This window comes from Pezoporus wallicus, unplaced genomic scaffold (genome assembly GCF_028554395.1).
Source record: "Pezoporus wallicus isolate ANWC-B61680 ecotype Strahan unplaced genomic scaffold, APGP_CSIRO_Pwel_v1 contig_3489, whole genome shotgun sequence".
Classification (NCBI taxonomy): Eukaryota; Metazoa; Chordata; class Aves; order Psittaciformes; family Psittacidae; genus Pezoporus; species Pezoporus wallicus.
This window is the reverse complement of record NW_026635093.1, coordinates 1427753-1442713: the sequence shown is the minus strand read 5'-3', so window position 1 is coordinate 1442713 and position 14961 is coordinate 1427753. Positions and strand designations below refer to the sequence as shown.

Here is a 14961-nt window from a genome sequence, read left to right as displayed (position 1 = left end):
GTAAAGACTGGACTGCCATTAAGACTCTTTTTTTCTCCCCTTTTATATAGCTAATAGAGCAAAAAATTGGCAATATTGAATGCCAGGCAGCACCTGAGGCTGCTAACTCAGCCAATACAGCCACAGTGCTTAATGGATCTCAATTACAGAGCCCTTATTTTTTGTGCATGGGAACATCTATCTGGAGGTCAGCACATTTCATTAATATTTTTGATTAACGCATCCTTCACAGTGGTTTGGAGCTTTTAATGCTCCCTGGTTAATGAAGCAACATCCTGAAGCAGCCATTAGCTTGGGACATAATACGCATTCAAAATTGCTGTTTCATTAAGACAGCTCACTTTTACCCCAGATTCTTCAAGGCTTCATCCAACTGCAAAGAAGAGTTAGTAACACCCTGTGACACTAACATCACTTTGAAGCTCCTGTCCTGCCTAAGTGTTCCAGCGAGGAACAAAAGTAACAAGCATGTTTCACATCTGAAAAGCACGTCAAGTATTTTATGAGCTCTGCTCAAGCCGTTTGCTTGGATTGAACTTCTAACTGGAAGACACTTTACCACAGACTACCTGAATTCCACAGAAGAATTGCCTAAAATCTTAAGGAAGGTCACTTCCTATTTTTAGGTGCTAGAGACACATCAATCTCAGATACATCAGTGATTGATAGCTTTGGCCATAGAATAAAATTACAAGTAAAAGTCAGAAAACCAAGATCACCTCAAAACTGCTCTGAACTATCCCATATGCTCCAAATATTCTCTTATTGGCGAGATCTGATCTCAGACTACTCAGATTTGACATTTATGCACTTTCTGTCCCAGAATTCAGTGTAGCCTACAGAGAACTCAGAGAAGGGGGGAAAGAAGTTCAGCCTGCTAATGTATGGAGCTTTCCAAATGTAATGCGCCTGTGATTTATGCCTAAAAATCTTTGCCATGTCACTGGTGCTGAACTTACTATTTCTACAATATACCTTCCTCAGTCTGCAGACTGTTTCTGGTCTAGTTTAATCAAGTTCAGCCTATTAAAAGTATGACATTATTTTGGGCAGTTATTTTGCTTATCTCATTAAACCCAGAAATTTGCTATACTGCCATGCCATTAAATCCCAGACAGTCGAGGAGCATTCAATTAGGACTGCATTATTCATCATTACTTACATTTAGTTTTCCTTTAGTCTCAATACCTTCAATCTTTCTCAAAATACATACCACACAAAGAAACATGGCATCTGAAGGTCAGCCTCTATCACTTCTTTTAGGGAAAGAGATTTTTTGGGAAGGCAGGAAAGAAAATGGAAATGAAAATGTGTCCCAGAAGCCTCCAGAAACATTATTTAAATAAATAACCTAAATACAGTTGATTCCAGCTTCTCCAGTTAAGGCAAAATAGAACCCCAGCACTGAGCAATCTGCCACGTATTCAATAAAACCTCAGACTGGGCTCTGGCAAGGAACTGATTTCTCTCTTCCTTCCCTCCTAATATAAAGAAAGTTCAATTGGATGTGTGGAAACATAATTAAGAGACATTTCCACAATGGAAATGGAGCTATAAACACTGGTACTATATGAAGACAAAAGTCTCAATATAAAGTAAAGACAAAATGGTCAGTGGTCCTTAACATATATCTGTGCTAGAGAGCAGTTCAGCTGAGAAACACATGGGTGTATTGGTGGATGATGAGTTGACCATGAGCCGGCCCTTGAGCCAGGAGGGACAAGAGTGCCCTGGGGTGCATCAGGAGGAGTACAGCAGCAGGTAGAGGGAGGTGATTCCTCCCCCTCTACTGACCCTGGTGAGGCCACAACTGGAGTACTGTGCCCAGTGCTGGGCTCCTCAGTATGAGAAAGATAACGAGATGCTTGAGAGGGGCCAGTGGAGGCCACAGGGATGCTCAGGGGTCTGGAACGCCTCTCTTATGGGGCCTGGTTATTCTGGAGAAGAGCAGCCTGAGAGGGGGTCTCATCAATGCAGATCAATAGCTCAAAGGCGGGTGCCAGGGGGATGGTGAGAGAGGTGCCAGGGGGATGGACAGCAGAGAGTAGTCCTTATTTACAGTTCATAATCTTGTCAGCAGGAGTCACCTCTGGGAAATGGGCTGTGCTGATTGCAGCTCCCATCAGCCAGCACATGCACCATGGACTTGGACCCAGCTTGCCACACAGCTGGTATTCCTGTGCTAACCAATGCCTGTGACAACCTACCTTTAATTAGAGCACAAAACACAGAACAAGATCCCAGCTGGCTTTTGAGTATTTCCACATCGCCAAGAGATCCCACGTAGAATCATAAAATGGTTGGGGTTGGAAAGGACCTTAAGATCATGCAATTCCAGCCCCCTGCTTCAGGCAGCGACACCTCACACTAGACCATGTCACCCAAGGCTTTGTCCAACCTGGCCTTGAACACCACCAGGGATGGAACATTCACCCCTTCCTTGCGCAACCCATTCCAGTGCCTCACCACCCTCAACATCACCAAACTGGAAAGAAGTAAAAAGACAGTGGCTTTCTGGGATAGTTCAGAGGTTTACAGCCATATTCTCTAACCCCTGAAACTTCCACTGCAAGTGGCAATGGTCCTCCACATTTCTGACCAGTTCACAATTTCCCTACTTCCTTAACTCTCTGCTCCTGACCCATCTATTTAGAGAAGCAGCTTTTCCAGACTTTCAATTGTCTAACATACAAGGGGTGATGGGTTTAAACTAAAAGAGGGAGATTAATGCTGGATGTGAGGAGGAAATTTTTTACAGTGGGGGTGGTGAAATGCTGTCACAGGTTGTCCAGAGAGGTGGTGGATGCCCCATCTCTGGAGACACTCAAGGCCATATTATGGTTCTGTGCAACCTGATCTGGTTGAAGGTGTCCCTGCTCATTGCAGAGAGTTGGACTAAATGTGCTTTGAATGTCCATCCACCCCAAAACATTCTGTGATTCTGTAATACTCTTATTGTATCTCTAAGAAAATTCAGCATTCCTGATCACAGCAGTTCAGTTTTAGAATGGATTTGCTGTGATTTTTCCTGAAGACTCTCAACAGACCTATTTCACTTACAAGAGTTCATGACATTTATGCTTATAATGCTTTGTAAAAAGCAACGTTATCACCTGCCTAGCATTATCTGTCCAGAAATTACAGTAAATCACCACAACCTTTACCTCACCCACTAATTCAGTTAGGCTACTTCTAGAACAAAGGGCCACAATAAATGCCAAAGCAAGTGCTACACCCACTTATAAATCACACAGCCCCAATTCCCTTATTTAACAAGTTAAATATTTACTAGATTATAGCCAGCAAACAACACATTAGGTCCCTTAGACAACCACTGATTTCTTAGAGGTAAAGCCTGTAGCAAGTATTTCTTAGCCCCACCATGAACGTTTCTAAAATATCTTTTTCCATCTGCTTTCCTTGAACTCCCAAAAGAAAGTTAAACTTCACCTGGATGGATATGTGCATTCCCAAAGCACAATAACACAGCATCAACAGGATTTAGCATCTCAGACTGGTTTTCTTCCAGTCCTTTTACCTTGTTGCCGATTGCAAAGGCATCGTGATAAATGTGACATCGAAATGCAGTCCCGTGCTTTGGTTTCTGAACGTCAAAGACAAAGAAGGTAAGATCTCTATTTCTTCACATCTATTTAGGCTGCACACCACTCTTCTTAAGAAATATGGCTACCAAAATCTGTCTTTCCATAGTATTTTGATCCTGCTCTTCATTCTGTTTTTCTTACTGAATAAAATCCTGGTTTATGCTTCCCCAGTTATCTGGATCTGGATTATGAGGTCTTGTGCTTTCAGATGTGGGAGGAGAGGACTGAGAAATATGTGTGTTATTCCATCATACCTTTAATGCATTTATGCAAGTTCACAATGGATGAGTATCTATTTCAAAGGTAGAACTACACAAATCTTGAAATATCTGTGTGACTGGACTATAGCTGCTCTTGGGAGACGGGGAAAACAGGACAGAAAGACAGGGCAAGGAAAAAGGAGAAGGGGATGCTGCAATGTAGTTAAATTTAATCCAAGTGTCCTAAACCTTCTTCTGTGACATTAAAACATGTTAGAGAGTGATTTTGAACACAGAAGAAACACTGTGGTCAGGGTGCTGATTTGGCTAACAGCAAAGCAGCCATGCATAGCAGGAATCACAGCTCACATAGAGATATACAGATTGGGTGTTTTGGCTTTTATTTAAACCACAACTCTTACCGCCAGAACTAGGACTATTTTAATGACAATCTAATTAGCCACATCTGGTTAAACCATTCTGTTTGCTCAGGAAAGGCATCAAAAAGCATTGTGAGGAGAGCCATCACTGAGAAGTATAAACAGAGACAGCTTTTGCCTTGCTCTGTGGATCCTCCTGGGGTAATGGGTGGACTTGATGATCTCAAAGGTCTTTTCCAACCTGGTTGATTCTATGATTCTTTGGACACCAGAACTATGTGCAGCACTTAATTGCCTTAAACATGCCCCACACTGAATTTTCTGCTGGTTTATGTGATGGTTCCATATTCGGAGCTGTGTTCTCATGAAGCTCATGTTTGACCGAACTTCTGAGTCCTGAACATCCCTAAATGATAACTCCTGCTCAGCTTGCCTCACTCTCAGCATAGGTTATTTCACCTTTCAAACACTCTGGCACCTTAATCTTCACTTTAAGTTGCTGAAAACAATTTCTATTTTTCCAGTGTTCCCTGTTCCATTTTTCAACTCCGTACTTTTTTATAGACTTCACCTGCACAGATGAGGCTTCTTTTGAATGCAGGGGCCTGCTTTCTGCATGGCTCTTTACCTCTCTCTCGCATCCTGTTTTAATAGCGATGCTCAGAAGATTCATTTCAGATTGAACTCTCAGAGAAGGGAATGAACCACAGCCTTTTTTCCCTGCTTTGTGGTAAATTCCAACCCTGGACATCCATAGCTTGGGACTGGTGTTGGTAGAGGCTTTAGAGAAATAAGCAGATGAATTAAGAACTGGTTTAGAAATTACCAAGTTTTTCCCATGCTTTTTAATTTCTCACTCATTTAACTGTAACTGTTTGTGTTCATGTTTTCATCTAAATGATACACATAACTTACGGGGTTTTTCTTTTAATGTGCTTAGTTATAAATCAAACTGTTCCCATGCAGATTGCCACAGATTATTGTTTCTACCTGTAGAATCCCAGTTCCACTCCCAATCAACACAATCATGCACATAACATAACAAGTGAAATTAGTACATCCAGGGAGAACTGGTGAATGGACACAAAGACGAGAAAGAACAATCAAAGCTGATGAACACGGTGTGAATTACTAGGACACTTCGCTGGGCTCTGAATTAGCTGTAGGTGTGTTTACATGGCTCAGGAAGCAGACATCAGCATTATCTTGGGTAAGTGAAGAGGTAACTGTGTACACAGCAGTAGCCAAAAATGCAAAGAAGATTTATAAAGGCTGAAAGTGTGAAGAACAGAATGTTGGAATTTCTAGAAAGCATTAGCACAAATTTATCCAGAATACCATAAGCAGTGATTTCTGCATCCATTGAAAGGATTTTTGAGAATTAGAACAGACTTTGGGAAGGGTAAAAATAATACCTGAAAACCAGGGAATACTAAAATCACTTATTTTAGGTACAGTCCAGAACGCAGCACAGTAAGGAAGATCAAACTGTCCATCTCTGTTCAAAAAGGAGGTGGCACCTCATAAAAGGTGGAAAATCAACATAATCCTTTTACACTCACTGTGTAGTCAAACTATGGAACCCGTTGCCACAAGAGGGTGTTGAAATTCATGATTCAATATTAAGGAAGGGATCAAGTAATGACTTCCAGAATTTTCAAGTATAATTCGGAGATCAACTTTGGAAAAAAGTTATTTCATGTTTCCAAATTCAAGCCAAATTTTGCCAGAGATAGGTAAGGGATCCATGAGGGTAAAGGGAAGGACAGACTGATTATTCTTTGTATCAGTACTAGGCTGTGCAGTGTTGGGAAAGGGATAATAGACATAGACGCATCTTGGTTCTCTTCCAGGATGGCACTTCAGTTCTCCTAGAATAGACAGTAGCCAACAGTCCAATAAACTCTCCTGAATGCTCCTATTAAGGGGGATGAAGAATGGAGATTAAAATGAAAATGCACCATAAATGCTTCTGGTCATGTTAAAATGTTGATTTAATATATTTTCAAAGTGTGTGGACGCATTAGACTTGTTCTGACCTGCGTTGTTGTGGGGTAATTTTTTGTACAAATAATCAAGAACATTGCTTTGCTGAGAGGAAAACCAGCACAGCAGAAAGAGGTTCTGTAGTCAGCAGAGGGAGTTAGCCACTTCCAGAAAGCTATTCAGCTATGTTACACGTGGCCAAAGTGCCCCCTGGAGATACCCCACTCTGCTGATCACAGTGGGAATCTGACACCTACCCTATATCTATACTGAGACATGGACATGGAATTGGTGGAACAACATTCTCCAGCTAACTTAATGTTGGTGTGTAATCTGTTAACTCTCAGTATGGCTCTCTCAACACAGAACTGTTCTGCCAGCTTCCTGTGAGAGGCATGAAGCAAATGCAGGTTGTTACATAGTGAAGGTTTTCACTGACTCTGGTTTTAAGAATGTCCCTCATTTTAAACAGCAGAATAAATCCCACCTCAGGCACAGAAAAGGCTGGAGCCAAATTCTGGCAGCTTCAGCCCCACCAAGTGGTGTTGATTTCTACAGCCTTTTTCCTGAAGAAAGGATGTATAAAGTTGTCCCGTGCTCCTGTTGGCTGAAGCGTCATGGCAAGTTCCTTTCAGAAACCCAAGACTGAGATGAATTTCGAGGTTTTCCAGTGTTTCAGCAGCCTCCCCTCTTCCAACCTGTGTCAGGAAACTGGTTTCTAAATAGCTGCTGGTGGGACTGTGTCAGAAGCGCACAGGACACGGCTATGTAGAGCAAAAGGCAGATAGCAAAGAGCAGCACTGTGATTGCCTGGCACTGTCCATATCACCTTCAAGCTGGGACTTGTATAAATCAGTACCAACCAGCTATGTAACTGATAGCAAAGCGTATCTACACACACAGGAACAGGAGCCTGTGTGATTTCACTAATTTAAGTACTTGTAAGCAGCAAAGAAAAGGTGCAATAGCTCATGTCATGAAGGCCTGAAGGCAGAAGGGTTCTGGGGAGGGTAGGAGGGCTGGGTGCTGGGGGGAAGCATGGACTGACTCAGAGTGGCAGCAGTAACAGCCTGTTTGACTGCGGGACTCAATGGCAGCAGTCAGCTCAACACCAATCCAGCTGCTTCCGGGTAGTGTTTTCTGTAACAAACTAGAGGTCTTTGAATCAGGGTGAACTGGTACAGAACGTGGCTGAAGACTCAAGAGAGGTGGTTCCCTGTGTTTAAAGATGCTTCAAGTTTTGGAATTCCAGAGGGAATTCACAATCCAATATGGAATTAATTAGAGTGTCAGATTCTCTACTACTGCATAGTACCATGCATGCCAGCAGACAATGTGATTCCTAGCAAGCACTATGAAGGTGTAATTATAGGGGGGTTTCTACCTGTAGCACCAAAACTTTACTTACTATCATGTTGGAAAGGTTTCCTTTGCTTATGCTAGAGCAAACACAGCTCCCTTCTGTTTAATTCCTGCACTCCTTTCCCAAAGGCTAGATGGCAAGCGGTAAGCATGAAAGGAAAACCACTAATGAGCAGTACTTATCTATTAGCCGTTACCTAGGGAGATTCCCACTCCATCTGTTGACTGAGAGATATTTCAACAGGAAGATTACCCAGATCTGATAAGGAATATTTCCAGCATAGGCAGGTCTCATGCTCAATAGGTAATAACATTAGTCTAACATCTAAAGAGTGCCAAGCAGTACAAACAGGTTCAAAAATCTTTGATTATGGATTCACTCTGGCATAAATGAACTAAACCTCAGTGGTGCTACCCTGATAGCTTAATTCTCAAATTCATCCTACAATGGACAAACCGCGCATTAAATGCAAAGTCAACAGAGAGCTCTGGGCAAGTTAAATCGTGGCAGAAGAGGTGAATTTTTTTCCCGGTTTACTTTATAACACTCTACTTACCTTTGGCCTGTAATAAAATCCATGAGATGAGCAGAGTAATTTGCAGGCACTTAACAAATAGAAGAGATAGGAGGGATCTTGGCAGCCCTGTCAGTGACCATTCTTATGCAAACATATAGAAGCTACCACAGAGTTCCTTAACTTCTTAAAGCATCTGCAGGGGGATGAGATATGAAGTGACAAGTGAATTGTCACACACCATTCCTACAAAGCAGGCATTTCTAGCAATTACATCTATACAAATATGCAGACAAAGTTACACAAACCAGTACTTTGTGCTGGTTTCTTCACTTGCTCTTTTCTGGCATGTGCAAAGCACATCTCCCTCTGTGATATATCTGTCTATCTATATCTATCTATCTATCTATCTACACACACACATAAACAGAATGACAATTGATTCATTCAGCTGGCAATCCATTTCTATTTCCTAATCTGGTTTTTAAGGCAGGGAGATCACAATAACTTTGTATTTAACTATGGAACCTGGTTTGTTTAAAGCTTGTTACAGGAAGTTGGAATATTTTTACATGCCCATTTACTTGTAGCTTCATTTCTGCAATTCAATTTTAAATTCTATTTTCTAATTAAATTATATTTAATTGAGGCCTTTCTGAATGTGCAAAACTGCCTAAACAATAACGTTGTTCCATGTGGCAGATAAATCTGAGAAGCAGCTCAGAAGATGAGCATTTTACATCCTGAACAAAAGACCCATGCAACAATCTGGCTGCTGACTGCAGAAAACCAAGGGAGGCAGCAGTTGTGCTCTCTTGGGAGGCCTGAAAATGGTGACTAGAGAACAAAAAAGGCCAGATTTGCAGGAGCATGAATGCCTGTCACAAGAGTTACACAAGAGCTCTCCGGTAGGTAACAGACATCTCTGTCACCATGGTTGCCATAATACCTGACTCCTCCCATTATAGAACTGGATCAACCAACTAAGAACACGTCAGGACACAGGCTCAGAGATCCTTGTGCCTTAACAGCTGCTCATGGAGGTGGACACATGGCCCCTGCACCCGGTTCTAAAGTTTCTGCTGATGACTGCAGTGGAATTTGGGTGTGAATACATTCAGCTTCCATTCCTCTATCTAGAATGTAGTAAGGCCAAGCCAACAATTCAGTTGTGCTTCTTCCTTAAATGACTTCTTTTCCTGTTTGCCACATTTCCTTTCTCAAAAGGCCGTCTCCTGTGGGCAATAAAGAGCTCAAACAGCAAAGTAAAAGAATAACTGGTATTCCATGAGGAGATGTTTAGAGCACTCATCTTCCTTCACATTCCCAAATGTTTTTCCAGCTCACAGCTATTTCAGAGATGTATTGGGGCACAAAGAGTGCTTTGCTTCTATATTTATGGTAAGATCTTATTTCTTTGCATGTAAAGATTACAAGTGTTTTCCATTTTCAAAGAGATGGCAGCACAAGTTGCTTCTCTCAGAAGAAATTTTCCATTAGTCTGGAAACAGCTCATGCTGGCAATGCTAGCTGAGGAAACAGCAGTCGGAGAACAGAGCAGCTGTTCTCTGAAAGAGAATGAAGTGAGAAAGCTAACCAACCTTTGGCTCCAAGCTTGGGTTTGTCCATCAACTACAGTTTCATTGTGATGGCCTCCCAAAAGCAAGTACTCAAAGGTATTAGTCTGCTACATAGACTGGAATGCTAAGTAGCTGCAACTTGCTCTAGGTTGCAAATGCTGTGAGTCACTCCTGTTGAAACCCTAATGTGATGCTAAGGGCAGAGTATTGAGGCACTTCTACCATGGGGATTATCAGGCACAGAAAACCTAATTTAATTCTCCAAGGGAAAAGCCATCACGAGGAATATGAAGCAGCCAGTGGAAAAAAATGTGAACATGGATAATGCTCATCCTGGTGGGGATCATGCAGAGCACAGCAGAGTAGAGTGGAGGTAGAGTTACTATTTTGTAATGACAAAAGGAATGCTGTGAAGTCTTTTGGGTATCAAGAGAGCTTTAAATTCAGTAATGGAAACAAGACATTGTCACTGAAGTGGCCTTTCCCCTACCTGACCCGTCTCATTAACCCACACCTACTGATGGGCCTAAGCAGGATTCTCCATTGTTTTCAAGAGAGTTTCTTTCATGTTTCACTGAGATCTCAGAGAAGGCAAAACCTGCTTCTTCACAACCCCAGGCAGGAGGGTGATGCACAGGGAGTGAAAAGCCACAGTAAGCAGAGCATTCCATTAGGGAAGATGTCTCAAAAGTGGATTCTCCCACAAGATTCAGCCCAGCCTTTCCACTAAAGAAGTGTGGGACTCAGCACAATCAGAACTCCTCGACTTCAAAGATACCCGAGAAATGAATTTGTCCCCGGTTCTTTGGCAATGGCTCTCTGGCCAAAAATGAAAGCTAAAAGACTCAGGAAACACCAGGGTAATCTTGTTTCCTTTTCCCCTGGTGCAGCAAGTGCAGAGCTGACTGCAGAACACAGGATGCTGCGTGTCTGCGCTGTCCCTTGTCCACGTGCTGCTGCTGGAAATCAAAGATTTAGCTTCTCAAAGCAGCTTCTTGGCAGGTACTGCTAATGGCACTGCAGGGTAAATCAAGGTACTGAAGCACATTAATGCAGTTTGTCTTGTATGTGGGCAAGGGGCAAATACATTCCTCTACATCCTTGATCCTTAGCTGGCATTTCCCACAAAGATTCTCTGTCTTGAGGCAAGAAGCTTGACCTTGAATCTGCCCAGACAGAGCTTGTAATTACAGGTTTTGAATGATGAATACTTCGTTTCTAAGTGTTTTTTACCTCCTCAGCCCCTGCACAGTAGAGACCACCATGCCCTAGGACTGCTCAGTGGAGTCCAGAAAGAGTCAGCAAATTCCACAAGAGAAATTCCCTATAATGAGAAAAGAATTTTTTCTAATCAATCCTTGCATTTCAAGATGTTCTTGTACATAAACAAACGCTGAACTGTATCTATCTACCAACATACTATTTTGCTTCAGAATGAGATTTTAGAGATGCCTAAACTAATAATGCATGGCTGCTGTTTTGGGCCATGCACTGAGATCCACGCAAAGCTGAGCATAAAGATGGACAGTTTGTTCCCTAAGTGGGATTTTTGGTTGAACTTGAAGGATTTTTGTTTCAAAATAAGCACTTGTGAAGAAATGACCTCTGAGAACTGAGCTGCAGTAAGAGGTGATATTGCCCATCTACACAAAGCTTTTCAAGGGCCTCCAGGTAGAGGGTAGATGCGGGTTATTATTCCTAGCATAACTCTGCAGCATCTGTCAAACTAACAGATGATACTCAATCTTCCTTACAAAGCTGATGCTAGAGGGATAAAAACTGTATCCTCAGAAAGATAGATACCCACAAGAAATGTGAGTTTAGAAAACTACCCCCAGGAGTCTATGAATGAGCCCAAGCCTGCCCTATGCATGCCACTAAAAATGACTTCTCACTTTCCAGTCAGTTTGGAGCACTACAAGAGTGATGTTCTTTTGGCTGGGTCCCTCAGCACAGATGAGATGCTAAGTTATTTGGCTGGCCTCTACTTAAACCCAAGCTTGCAATATCCCAACAGATGCTATATACAGAAATTATATTGTGCAGCCAGAGCCTTATTTAATGAATTTGATCTCTATAAATAATTAAAGCTACTTCCCCATCTCCCCACTCCCATGAGCAAACTTTGTGCTGTAACTCAGGGAGCCAAAGCTCTTTGGAATCTCATGTTGGTCGATAGTGCCCAGAGCTGCTCACAAGCATTGACAGAAACCTGAAGTAACTCTATCAAGGCTACACATCAGATTTGGGGTACTTAAACTGGATCTAAACTGGTGAACATAGAGGATCAGGCTCTATAAATTGAGGATCAAGTTCCATATCATTAAGTCCTAGCCACACCAAGGTATTAATATTAATTTCCCTATGCTGCAGGCTGGACAGATCACAGTCAGTAACTAAGAAGTGTGTGCTAATACTCACATGGCTCTCACAGCCACGGTATGCAAGCGCCTATGGACACCTCTTTGACAACCTTAGTTTCATCCAGTACAAAACCACGTGTTTTAAAACACATGTAAACATTTTTAAACCCCTCAGTGCCATGGGTTAGTGGTGGCCTTGGCAGTGCTGGGGTAAAGGTTGGGCTTGATGATCATGAAGGTCTTTTCCAGCCTTGTTGATTCCATGCAAAGGGAATTGCTGGTACCCGCAGGAAAAAGGGTTATCATGTCAGAGCTTCGGAAGAGGGAGGACTCTTTTAGGTTGGAATTCCAGCTCAAGCAGTGTCTTTCTGCTCTCTGAGTTTCACGCAGTCTGATGGCTGTGTTGCTTCTACATGAGCAGCTGTGCCACCCCATGTTTACCTGTCATAACACAGCACAGTCTCTCCATGGGCAGTGCAGCCCTTGCCAAGATCTGACAAAACGCGGGGAGAATCTCCCCACCCACTACAGACAGATGAGACCTACAAGCCCCAGCAGGTTCATCCCTGGAGCAAGGCCAGTTTCTGTGCTCCCCTTTTTGACAGTGCTTCCTTCCCACCAGCCAAACAAGTAATACTGGATGTGCTGTTTGTTAACCTTCCTATGCTCTTCTCCTGCAAACTGTGGTTGGTAGAGGTTTACTCTGTTACCGTTCTTACCTATGCCACATCGCCTCCTGCTCTGTGCCCATCCTGTAAGTCCATCTCTTTGTCAGGATGAAGTACCAGCTGAGCGAGCCCTGCCCCATTCCCAGTGTGAGAGCTGAACTGCCGATCAAAGCTTTGTTGTTATATACCTGCCAATGGCCAGACAAAAGGCCAAATTATAGATGGTGAATACTGCTTCTTCAGCAACTTACTTTCTCATGGATTAGTTAACTTTTTCCTAGTGTTCTTCATGATGTCTCACCCTCATGATTTCTTCCTTGGTTTATGCTGTTCTTGAGATTATGTTTAGATCCGTTCCAGAATTTCAAGCATCATCTATTTGAATGCTTCCAGAGGTGCTAAGGCACATGCAGAAGTTAATCATTGACATGAAATAGTACCAAAAGTAAAATGAAGTCAAACTGATCAAAAGCAAAAACTGGGCTTCCTGTATCCATAGGTTTTTCTACTTGTTTGGCTTTTTCTACTTGTTTGTTTTTTCCCCTGGTCTTAAATACCCTTTCTGGGGTTCATTTTCCCCTCATCTCACTTACTGCTATTACTATGGCCCACCACCAGATATGTTCTTCTACAAATAGCCTATGTCTGCTCATCAAAAGACTCTCATAATCTGTCTGGGACCATGATCTGCTATGCCCTACCTTTCCCATTAGATTTGGTAACCTTTCAGGCAGTGAAATGCTCTGCATCTTTCCCAAACTGTATTGCTGGAAAACCCACTATAAATACCATAAACCAGGCTACTGCCTAGGATAAATACAGACAGCTGAGCTAAAAAATAAGTTATCTGGTTACCATTAAAGTTAAGGGAATGGAATGCTATGCAAGTCCTGTTAGTTGTAGATGATCTTTGGTCACGGTAAACACTGAATCATGTTATTTAATGCACATTAAAAAGACGTGTTTTCTAACAGCGCATTTTGCCTGGTACTGATAAGGTCTCTAACATGATCAGAAAATTCAGCACATACAAAGCATCACAAATACAAAGCCAAACCTTTTATGAAGGCTTCTCTCAGTTAATCTATAAGCTCACTATGGCACCATCGCCTGCCCAAGTGTTGGTAAAACACCTCGTGCGTCTGGAGCGCAATATGCTGCTTCGGTTGTAGAAGCCCCTGCACAGACAGTGGTGAGATCTCTGAATGAAGGAGAGGTTATTTGGAGGGGAATCTGGGTTTGTGGATTTCCCATTCATAGGTGCACACTTTGTCACTTATGGGCATGCAGGTAGAGAGAGTTGTTAAGCCTCGTGCCCAGTACTGTAGCTTGCGCTGTACATACACCGTAACTTACCACCACTGACCACCACTTATCAAGGCAGATGGAATTCAATACCAACCAGAAGCTTGGTTATTGACAAGTCACATTTTTCCTTTCAAGAGCTAATGAAAGCCCTTCTGAAAACAAGAGAACTTGTGGTCATGAATAGGATCACAGAATGGTTTGGGTTGGAAGGGACCTTCAGAGCTCCTCCAGGTCAACCCCTGCAATGAGCAGGGACATCTTCACTAGATCAGGCTGCCCAGAACCGCATCCATCCTGGGCTGGCATAGCAGTTCGCTGCACATGGAAACATACTTCCAGCACTGCTGGCAGAGACAGAAGTTTTACAGCTTCCCTCTGTTTGGAGCTCCCTGTCCCAGGTCTTCAGAAAGCCGCCTGTAAGTGTCACAGAACCCACTGAGCCCTCTTGAAAGCCTGCCCCAGTGTGCTGAGCCTGTCACACCAGCAGCATGCTAGTAAAGAGCAATGTGTAGTGCAGCAAACATCCTTGCCACAAAGGTTGAACTGAGGCAGCGATAGTGTATGATATAACAGAGAAGGAAACCCTGAATGCAAGGAGACACAGGGTCTACTCAAAGCTCTGCTTACTGGATGCATTTTCTGCTGCATATGAAAGCAGCCAGGGACTGCTGGACAAACTCAATGGCAGCCCCTGGCTCAGCCTCCAGCCTCCCAGGGTGAAAAATGCCACTCCTCATCTCCAAACCAGGTGCTGTCATCTGCTAATGCATAACATCAGCCTGGTTGTTGATTTAGACAGGGCACTAAGATGAGACCTGAACTATAGCCCTCTGTGATACAGCCAGCCTGCTATATCCAAACAGTTTCAGCATGCAAAGAATTGAGAAGTCAGCCAACCCACACAGAGACATTTTTTGAGGTATTAAATCACAGGGCAGGACCTTTCCTTGGCAAAGCAACAGCACAGCTACTCGTGGAAAAGGATGTTAAGAGC

The 14961-nt window shown here is 42.9% G+C and overlaps 1 long non-coding RNA gene across 3 annotated transcripts; it reads right to left on the bottom strand.

Annotated features, from left to right (window-relative positions):
- Positions 1-8173: 8173 nt before the first annotated feature.
- On the bottom strand, positions 8174-13147 carry LOC130595587 (uncharacterized). 3 transcript variants are annotated; one of them, XR_008971351.1, is made up of 4 exons: positions 12848-13147; positions 8467-9283; positions 8357-8432; positions 8186-8244 (listed from the first exon to the last, which is right to left on the bottom strand). It is a non-coding gene; the product is annotated as an uncharacterized LOC130595587 (long non-coding RNA). The 3 variants fall into 3 exon arrangements; XR_008971348.1 differs by having other exon boundaries at positions 8174-8432; positions 12848-13144; XR_008971350.1 differs by lacking the exon at positions 8357-8432 and having other exon boundaries at positions 8177-8244; positions 8943-9283; positions 12848-13128.
- Positions 13148-14961: the final 1814 nt, after the last annotated feature.